Source organism: Fundulus heteroclitus, chromosome 22, assembly GCF_011125445.2.
Source record: "Fundulus heteroclitus isolate FHET01 chromosome 22, MU-UCD_Fhet_4.1, whole genome shotgun sequence".
NCBI lineage: Eukaryota > Metazoa > Chordata > Actinopteri > Cyprinodontiformes > Fundulidae > Fundulus > Fundulus heteroclitus.
In genome coordinates this window covers 14166534-14176438 of record NC_046382.1, presented here as the reverse complement: position 1 = coordinate 14176438, position 9905 = coordinate 14166534, and positions in this window count along the sequence as shown.

The window sequence follows — 9905 nt, the reverse complement described above, 5'->3', positions numbered from 1 at the left end:
CTGTGCTCAGAACATCTGCCAGTACTTTTAGCTCTGCAACTGTCTGCCTGAAAGTCTTAAACCAGTCCAGCCTTTGACAAACTTATTACTTATTACGTATTGATATAAATGAGAAAACATTCTGTAATGTAGTGCTGTAATGTAATTAAAAATGTTATCACTGTTAATTTGATGAACTTGCTGCCGATGCCATTGCTGTGCGCCCAAAGCTTTCTGTGTGGCCTCTGCTGCAGCTTGGTTTTTTGCTTTTGCCTCGATTAAAATACTTTTTCAGATGCCAGAATAGACTGTGGATCTAAAATCTAACGTTACTTTAACGTGAGTTATTGAGTATTATATTTTAAACAGTGAGAAATAGCTTTTTTTTTTGTTATTAGTTAGCATAATTTGTTTTGGTCTTAATGAAACGTCTGACATGCCTGGGTCAAAACATCGCTTGATTCATGCCCGGCAGCTGCTTTTTCATTTGTGATTAAACCTCATTATGCAGCGCAGGCTGTTTCAGAGGATGAGGCGCATTAGGGAGGTCGGTTATTCTAGCACCACTAAAGAAAAAAAGTCCTGTTCTTACAGCTAGCTTTTAAAACCTTGTGCCATAATTGTTTGCAATAAGACCCTTGTGCAGGTAGCAACTGCGGACAACAAAGAATGGTTTAAATACTTCGACATTACAGAAAATGGTCATGGGTTGTTTTTTTTCCGGGATTCAGGAGCGTGTTCCAGGGCAACACTGAGGAAGAAAAGTAAGGGATTATTATGAGAAGTGAAATGGAAGAACATGCGAGGAGAAGTGAGGTGAAGGTGGGTCCTATTGAGATCTAAGTGGAAATGAATCCTGGGAGAGTTCCAGGAGGAGAAGGAGATGGAGAAGTGAAGCCCTGGAGTGTGACTTCTGATGCTGGGGTGCAAGAAGTTTCAGACAGCGGTTCCAAGGAGGAGCAGTGAGGGGATCCAGAGGTGAGTTGATCAATGAACTCTGGGAAAGGAGGAGGCAGAGGAGTGAAGACACGAGGAAGGACTTAGGACTGGAGAGCAGGTTTCTTCTGCTCATCGAATGAGAACTATCAAGCATCTGTATCAGGGGGTCCACTCTTCTTTATGCTGCTCCTGATCGACCTGCAGATGCAGAGACACACCTGCCGGACATGCTAAAGATAAAGTGTATTGTGCATCTCATTTTAAAGCACTTCAAAGCTTTGTGCCATTTTAAAGCTATTTACTTCAGTAAATGGCTGGTTGCTGTGTGTGCAGATGCTCTCAAAAGTTCACAGACCCGTGTTAAAATTCAACCTTTTGCACCTTTTTATGTGAAATAGATGTTATACAACTAAAAAAAATATTTGTTCATTTTGTTTGGGATGCACTTGGACTCACTGTGATGCAAAAAAATAAAAATCCTCCTCACATTTACCTTTTAACCACAAACCTGAGGGATCTTTGGTCAAAACTGATTACCATTTAGACCTTTTTCATAATGCTGTTAACTTTGCAAAAAAAAAAAAAAAACAGTTGCCACTATCGTGTTTCACAGTGAGGATAGAGATCTTTTAGGTGATGTGCAGTGCTGTTTGGGCCAAATGTCTTTTAAAACTTCAGTTTGATTCCTTTTAGAGAATAAAAATATATATTTTAAAAGCTTTCATCAGATTTTAATGGGTTTTTTTGTTTTTTGGGGGGGGGGAACAAATAACCTAAAGTATGTTGTACAACCCAACTTTTTATATTAGTCCAGACATACAGCAAATGGAGCAGATCATGGAGCACAAACTGCACAGGTTAAAAATTACTGCAGGTATGTCATTGTAGACCTTGATCTCTTGGCAGACTCTCTGAAAAGTTTCCGTCTTGTAATTTTAACAATTTTGACTGAAAAAAATCCTTTTCTGTGGCTTTGGTGATATATTTTATCTCCTTTTAATATTGACTGTGTTAATTGTACAATAATATAAATACATATATAAAAAAAAAAAAATTTGTAGTCTTCTCCTGATCTACACATTTGTAGAATTATATTTTAGCACAAATCGATATCATTTTGTAAATTAAATGTATTAGGTTAAAAAAAACTAAGGGTGGGCATTTTTTAATGATTAAATTATTTTGGAAAGTACCTCTGATTTTCAGTAAGAAAATTGTTTGAAGAAGAATTTGGATTACATATTAACTTCATAACAACCATGGAAATTATGATTTGCCACCTTAAAGAGTTTTAACTTTGCTAAAACCTTGAATTTTCCATTTGGGTCCAAGAAATTTCCCAAAATGTTTAAGTTGTTTTTGCAAACAAGAAGGGTTGCCCAAGCTGTCAATTATTAAACACATTTTAAGCTATGATATAAGTGGCTCGTGTTAAAATCTATAATGTTTTACATTCCTGTGTAGAAAATCTACTAGCAGAAATGTTTTATATTGTACTATATCCCTTTAAACACAGGAAGTATGGCATCATGAGTAATAAAACATGATTCACAGAGAGGGGCTCAGCCCCTGGTTGTTTGTTTCCATCTACACACCTTATCAACTATCAGAGTGCAATGCAATAAAATTTAAATCTGCCATAGCATTGGAGGGGACATAACTACGGTGGCCCAGAGGTGAAAAAAATACTCGCCCATGCACTGAAACACAGCAACCAAACTAAAAACTGTAGAAATAAAAAAAACACGTCACGTCACAAAGAGCACAATGATTACAAGATGCATATTGTTAGGAAAACCACAACGAAGGAACAAAATAAAAGTATAGAAAATTAATACAATAATGATATGTTGTCAAAAGCCACAAAAAAACTTCTTCTGCTGTATGTTTCCCAGGACATTTATCTCGAGTGGTTGTTGAAATGTTAAACTGAGAAATGGGTCACTCTTCTGAGAAGTTGCTCCAATATCTCTCGCTGACTGTAAAACATATGTGACTAAATATACCATGTAAACAGATTTAAATAATTACATACCCTAGGCTAGCGTAGGGAATGTATTAATCTATGCTTGTTTAAAAAGAATCTAAAGCAAAATCTAATTTCTCCAAAAGACTTCGTCTTTTAGACCAGACTTTATCTTGCCAGCACACACAACGAGGATGATGGTGTAAAGCTCACAGTGGGGGAACTGCAGCAAATATTTCCACCTGACATTTTGCCACTGAAATAACTAATGAATTTACTTCAAGGCTTTTCTATTTTTCCCCTCTTGACCAGAGCTTGTTAATAAATGGCGAGAGCACTGGAGTATCCCTGTGGGACGGCTGTCAGTGGTGCTTCGAAACTTCAAAACCTCTCCATTGTTTCTCTCCACTGTCCTTCTCTCTATCCAATAAAAAAAAATCTAATTTTTACAAAATTATCCATATTCTCACTTGTGAACCCATTTGCTACCATTGCCCTCAGAGCTTATATAAGGCATGAACTAGATGAAAACCTTCTGCTGTGTTCTTAACATCTACACTTACCATCTACCTCATCCATGTGCTCCTTGGCCATCTCTTCAAGTTTGGGTTGCTCTCCATTTAAAAGCCGCTCAAGGAAGTCTGTGACTTTATTCTCTAAGTGAACAGTATAAAAATCAAGTCATACACATGAAATGATCAAATTCTAAAATCAAAGTTTAACTATGAAAAAATAATAATTTCAATGATATTAGATATTAGTATCACCTAAGTCCTGCAGTCCACTGGGATGGACGTTACATTTTATAAAAATCCTATAATTGAGTGGTGGTAAACATTTTTCAGAATAACTTGAAATGCTTCTACTGGAATTTGTGAAATTATTCAAGGGTACTTGGCTAGCATAAACATAAATGTATATTTTTAAGCAAACTAGATACTCTTCCCTCTCTCAAGCTTGGGAGCCATGCCAGTCTTCTCTTATGTCCGAAGTTCTTTTAGATCCAATTAAAAGCCATGACTGCATTGTGATTGGGTAATCTGGGTCCAATTAATAAGAAGCAATATTCAAATGGTGAAATTACAGCTTTTTTATTTTAGACCAAGAAGTTAGTTATCTCCATTTAAAAAAAACAATACCTTGTCTGATGTAAGAAAGAAACATGTGAGGTAAAGGAGAACAGCACTATTGATGCTGGAGTAAATGTCATTTGGGTCCCAGACATTTTCTGCTAACAAGCTGCACAAAAAAAAGAAACTGTAAATTTGACTGCTGTGTTTTTTTTTTTCTCCCATTCAGAGAAAAAGCCCAGTTGTTCTTGTGTTGCTGTATCAGAAAGAATTGAGCCCTGGAACAAAAGGAGCAGGCCTGACCTTTCTCTGTCCCTATTTGCTTGGAAGGACTCGGAGTCCAGCACCAGACGGTCTGATTCATTGACTTGTGTCTTCTCCGAGAAACTTTTGATTAATTCCATAGAGGTAGCGTTACTCCTGATCCCCATTAATTCAAACCCGACACACCTGGCAGCTGATAAACAAGAAGTCAGTGTTTTATCAACATTTTAATCAAATCGTTAATGAGGGAGAAGAGGTTTTCGGCCCACAATGTTTTCAGGTTGTTCGGCAACAAAATCTCTTACAGATTTCAATGTGAGAAATGTCTGTCATTTTAATAACATGAGGCTCATGAACATCTCCGGCGCTGCAGGATGACAGGATAAAAACGAGAGGGGGAAATTGGAAACTTGTCAGGAATCCAGACATGCAAATTGAAACAAATGGCACGGCTGCCGAAGGTTTCGGCTCGGTGTTGATGAACAATAATCTGCTCACATGTTAGCAATGCCATCTTTTGATAAGAATAATTATTTGCAAACTTATCAGTAAATTTTTACATTCTGGGTTGTTGTTCTTTTACTTTTGGACAAGATAATTCTGGTCTCACACGCAGTTTGAAGGAATTGACAGCAGAAACACACCACTGTGAAAATATAGGTTGCTGAGTCTCATCCTGCAGAGGCAAGGCTGCAATTGTTCCTTTCGGAAAGGTTGGCAGCCTTACATCAAAATTTGTCAAATAAAAAATGCTCAAGGTGTATGGACAGTCCTGCAAGCCACTGTAAGAGATGATGTCAGACCATCATCGTGATGTTTTACTGTCCAGTGAAAGTTATTGCAAAATCCAGGTCTGTGAAAGAAGACAGGCCTGTTCCTATTAAATTGGCTGCATGAAATGTGAGATAAATCACTTCAGACCATTTCTAGCTCATCTGTCAACAAGTAAAGATTGAAAGATTAGCACCATTTTACTTTAGAGCAAAAAAAATCTCTCACATCAAGAGACTGTCCATTCTCACACCTGTCGGATCTTTTTTTTTTTTTACAGCTCCTTTGTAAAAAGTGCGGAAAGCCTGAGTTCTTTTAAATCAAGATTAAAAACACATTTGTTTAAAATTGCCTTCAACTGTCCTAGTTAACTGAATCACCACTTTTTTGTTCTATTTTCTATCTATATTTTATTCCTACTTGCTCTTTGTCAGGATGCAGCTTATTGGCTGCATGCTGAACCTCTCTCCCTCTCTCTTGTTCCTGCGCAGCCTGATCAGTTTCACCTGGCAGGCTGCAATTAACCCACAACTGCTTCCACCTGTTCCCACCGCTTTATCAGACTCACCTCTTTCTGTTCCCGTCGCCGGTCCATAGCGTTCACTCCCGCTCAGTCCCTGCCAGTTTTTCTTGTCAGCTCCGTTTGTACCCGTCAGCCTGAAGACTCCTTTCACCTGGTCTTGTTACAGTCAGCCCAAAGACTTTCCGACAGTTTTGTTTTCTCCAGTATTCAGCTCAGACGTTCAGACCTCCACCTCTCGGCTCAGACGTTCAGACCTCCACCGCTCGGCTCAGACGTTCAGACCTCTACTGCACGGCTCGGACGTCCTGTGCTCCACTACTTGGCTCTGAGGTTCTGCTCGCCTCTGCTCGGCTCTGAAGCTCTGCTCGCCACTGCTCGGCTCTGACGTTCTGCTCGCCTCTGCTCGGCTCTGATGCTCTGCTCGCCTCTGCTCGGCTCTGACGTCCTGCTCGCCACTGCTCGGCTCTGATGCTCTGCTCGGCTCTGATGCTCTGCTCGCCTCTGCTCGGCTCTGACGTTCTGCTCGCCGCTGCTCGGCTCTGATGCTCTGCTCGGCTCTGATGCTCTGCTCGCCTCTGCTCGGCTCTGACGTTCTGCTCGCCGCTGCTCGGCTCTGATGCTCTGCTCGGCTCTGATGCTCTGCGCTCCACGGCTCTGCTCAGATGTCCTGCTCTCCAGTGCTCGGCTCCAGAGTTCCTCCCGGTCAGTCTCTCCACACTCCTCCTGCCAGCCAGCTTCTACACCCTTCACCTCCGTCCGTTGAATGACTCTGGTCTGATCATCCATCTTCCACACTATTCAATAAAAACTCACTCATAAGAACTGACTCTGTGTGTGCGTGCTGTGTCCGGGTTCATCCCAGAAAAATATATCATAACATTATGGACCGGCCTAGGGATGAACCCGAGCACGCACAGAGCCTGGTGTAGAAGCTGGTAGGATCTGCCTCGCCTCCGGTTCGTCTCGCCTGGGTCGCAAAGTTGCGACGCCACGCTTCTGGATTCATCTTGCCTGGGTCGCTGTGTTGCGACGCCACGTTTCTGTCTCGTCTCGCCCGGGTCGCAGAGTTGCGACGCCCCGCCTCTGACTCTGTTTTCCTGGTCCGCCTTCCCCGCTGCTCAGCACTAAGGACGGCGCTCCTCGCCGTCGCTGCCCAGCGCTAACTTTTGCTGCTGCCCAGCATATTCAGACTTTGCTACCCAGCGCCTTCTGGTTTTTGTTTGGAGTTATTTTTTTTGGTGTTGTGTTCTAGATCTGCTTTAGTTTCTAGTCTTTTTGTAGATTTTTTATTGTTTTAGAAGAATTATTTCCGCCTTCTGTTCTTTGTTTTGGCTCAACCTTAGTTTTGCTTTACTTAGAATTTTTTGGGATTTATGTTGCTTTTGAGTATTAGAGTTTTATTTAGCTTTTGTTTATCCAGTTCGGTTCTATTTTTTAGGTTAGTTTTCTGAGTTTTGTTTTTGAGTTCCAGTTTTTTACCTTAGACTTCCTGTTTTGGTTTGTGTTATTTCTAGCTCTAGTTATCTAGTTTTTCATCAGTTCAGCTGTATTTGCCCTCATCTCCCGGTTCTGCTTTGTTTCATAGTTTTGCTCTAGCTTTTGGTTCCTTTCCTAGTTTACCAGTCTTGTTTTGATTTTTCAGTTTGAGACCCTGTAGTTTCGTCAGCCCTGTAGTTTCGTTAGCTCTGTAGTCCCTGTCTTGACCCTGTAGTCCCTGTCTAGCCCCTGTAATTCCAGTCTAGCCTCTGTAGTTTCTGTCCTAGCCCGGTAGTTCTAGTCTTGTTCTGTATTTGTTTTTTCTTTATTTTAGTTTTGTTTGTTTTGTTTTTTTTTCTTCCCCCTTAGTATTTAGGTGTCTGGGTTCCTGCGCCTTATGGGTTCCTGCGCTGTATGGGTTCCTGCGTTGGATGGAGTCCAGCGCTCTTTAAGGTCCCTGCGCTCTCTAAGGGCCCTACGCTTTCTAGGTCCCTACACCCTTCTCCTGTTTTCGTTGTATGTTTTGCCCTGTTTAGGTTAGTTTAGTTCCCTTCCATAGTTGTTTTGTTCTGTCTTGCCCTAGTGTCTCTGTGTTGTTCCCCTGTTTAGGCGCATGCAGGTCGCTGTCAGAGCCCTCCGGCGCACCCATGTCGCCGGCTGAGCCCTCTGGTGGGCCAGACTGTCGCTGCCCTGCGCATGCAGGTTGCCGCCAGAGCCCTCCGGCGCTCCTATGTCGCCGGCTGAGCCCTCTGGTGCGCCAGCCTGTCGCTACCCAGTGCACGCAGGTCGCCGCCAGAGCCCTCCGGTGCTTAAGTCGCTGTCTGTGCCCTCTGGCGCGCCTGGCCTGTTGCTGCCTAGCTCACCCTCTTGTTGTTATTCCCTTGTTTAGGCGCTGCCAGAGCCCTCCGGCGCTCCTATGTCGCCGGCTGAGCCCTCTGGTGCGCCAACCTGTCGCTGCCCAGCGCACGCAGGTCGCCGCCAGAGCCCTCCAGTGCTTAAGTCGCTGTCTGTGCCCTCTGGCGCGCTTGGCCTGTTGCTGCCTAGCTCACCCTCTAGTTCCCTGGTGTTTAGGTCTTGTTTTCCTGGCGTTTAGATTTAGTGTTCCCCGGCGTGTTAGGACGCCCTCTGATTCTCGGTTCCCCAGCGTGTTAGGACGCCCTCTGATTCTCGGTTTCCCGGCGTGTTAGGACGCCCTCTGATTCGTGGTTCCCCGGCGTGTTAGGACGCCCTCTTTTCTCGGTTCCTCGGCGTGTTAGTACGCCCTCCGTTCTTGTTCCCTGGTGTTTTAGATATTCCTGTTTCCCTTGTGCCCCGGCGTTCCCTTTGCGCCCCGGCATTCTTCTTCCTGGCGCCCCGGCGTTCTCCCCACGCCCCGGCGTTCTCTTCCCCAAGCCCCGGTGTTTCCCTCACGCCCCGGCGGGTTTTCCCCTGGCGTTTCTGTACACCAGTCGTGTTCCAGCAGGAGTTGTTGAGCCTTGGTGTTTTCGTACGCCTGTTCTTCCCTCTGGCGTTGTCGTACGCTTGTTCTTCCCTCTGGCGTTGTCGTACGCTTGTTCTTCCCTCTGGCGTTGTCGTACGCTTGTTCTTCCCTCTGGCGTTGTCGTACGCTTATTCTTCCCTCTGGCGTTGTCATACGCCTGTTCTTCCCTCTGGCGTTGTCGTACGCCTGTTCTTCCCTCTGGCGTTGTCGTTTGCTTGTTCTTCCCTCTGGCGTTGTCGTACGCTTATTCTTCCCTCTGGCGTTGTCGTACGCCTGTTCTTCCCTCTGGCGTTGTCGTACGCCTGTTCTTCCCTCTGGCGTTGTCGTACACTTGTTCTTCCCTCTGGCGTTGTTGTACGCTTATCCTTCCCTTTGGCGTTAAGTACGCCCGTTCCTTCCCCTTGGCGTTAAGAACGCCCGTTCTTTCCCCTTGGCGTTAAGTACGCCCGTTCCTTCCCTTTGGCGTTAAGTACGCCCGTTCCTTCCCTTTGGCGTTAAGTACGCCCGTTCCTTCCCTTTGGCGTTAAGTACGCCCGTTCCTTCCCTTTGGCGTTAAGTACGCCCGTTCCTTCCCTTTGGCGTTAAGTACGCTTGTTCCTTCCCTTTGGCGTTAAGTACGCCCGTTCCTTCCCTTTGGCGTTAAGTACGCCCGTTCTTTCCCCTTGGCGTTTTGTACGCCCGTTCTTTTCCTTTGGCGTTAAGTACGTCCGTTCTTCCCTCTTGGCGTTTTCGTACGCCTATATTTTCCCCTTGACGCTGTCATGCGTCCGTTTCGCCTCGGCGTTTCCCTCACGCCCCGGCGATCTCGCCCCTTGGGCCCCAGCGCTCCTCTCACGCTTCGGCGTTGTTTCTCCTTGGCGTTTCCATACGCCCGTTCCTTCCCTTTTGGCGTTTCCATACGCCCGATCCTTCCCTTTTTGGCGTTTCCATACGCCCGATCCTTCCCTTTTGGCGTTGTGTACGCCCGTTCTTTCCCTTTTGGCGCTGTGTTGCGCCCGTTCCTTTCCTTTGGCGCTGTGTTGCGCCCGTTCCTTTCCTTTGGCGCTGTGTTGCGCCCGTTCCTTCCCTTTGACGCTGTGTTGCGCTCGCTCTTTCCCCAGCGCTGTCAAGCACTCGCTTTTTCCCCCCGGCGCAGTCAAGCGTTCGTGTCTTTCCCTGATGTGCCGCCCCCTGATTGTGCTTTGGCACATCAGTGTTCTCTAGCTCCTTGGTTCCCCCGTGTTCTTTGGCTCCTTGATTCCCCGCTGTTCTCTAGTTCCTTGGTTCCCCGCTGTTCTCTAGTTCCTTGGTTCCCCGCTGTTCTCTGGCCCCTTTGGTTCCCCGTATTCTCTGGCCCCTTTTGTGTTTGCAGGCTCTTTGGTCCCTCAGTGTTCGGTTTCGACTCTTGCCCGCCTTCCTGGGCCCCCTCCACCCGCCCGGCGTGGGGATTCTGGGCCG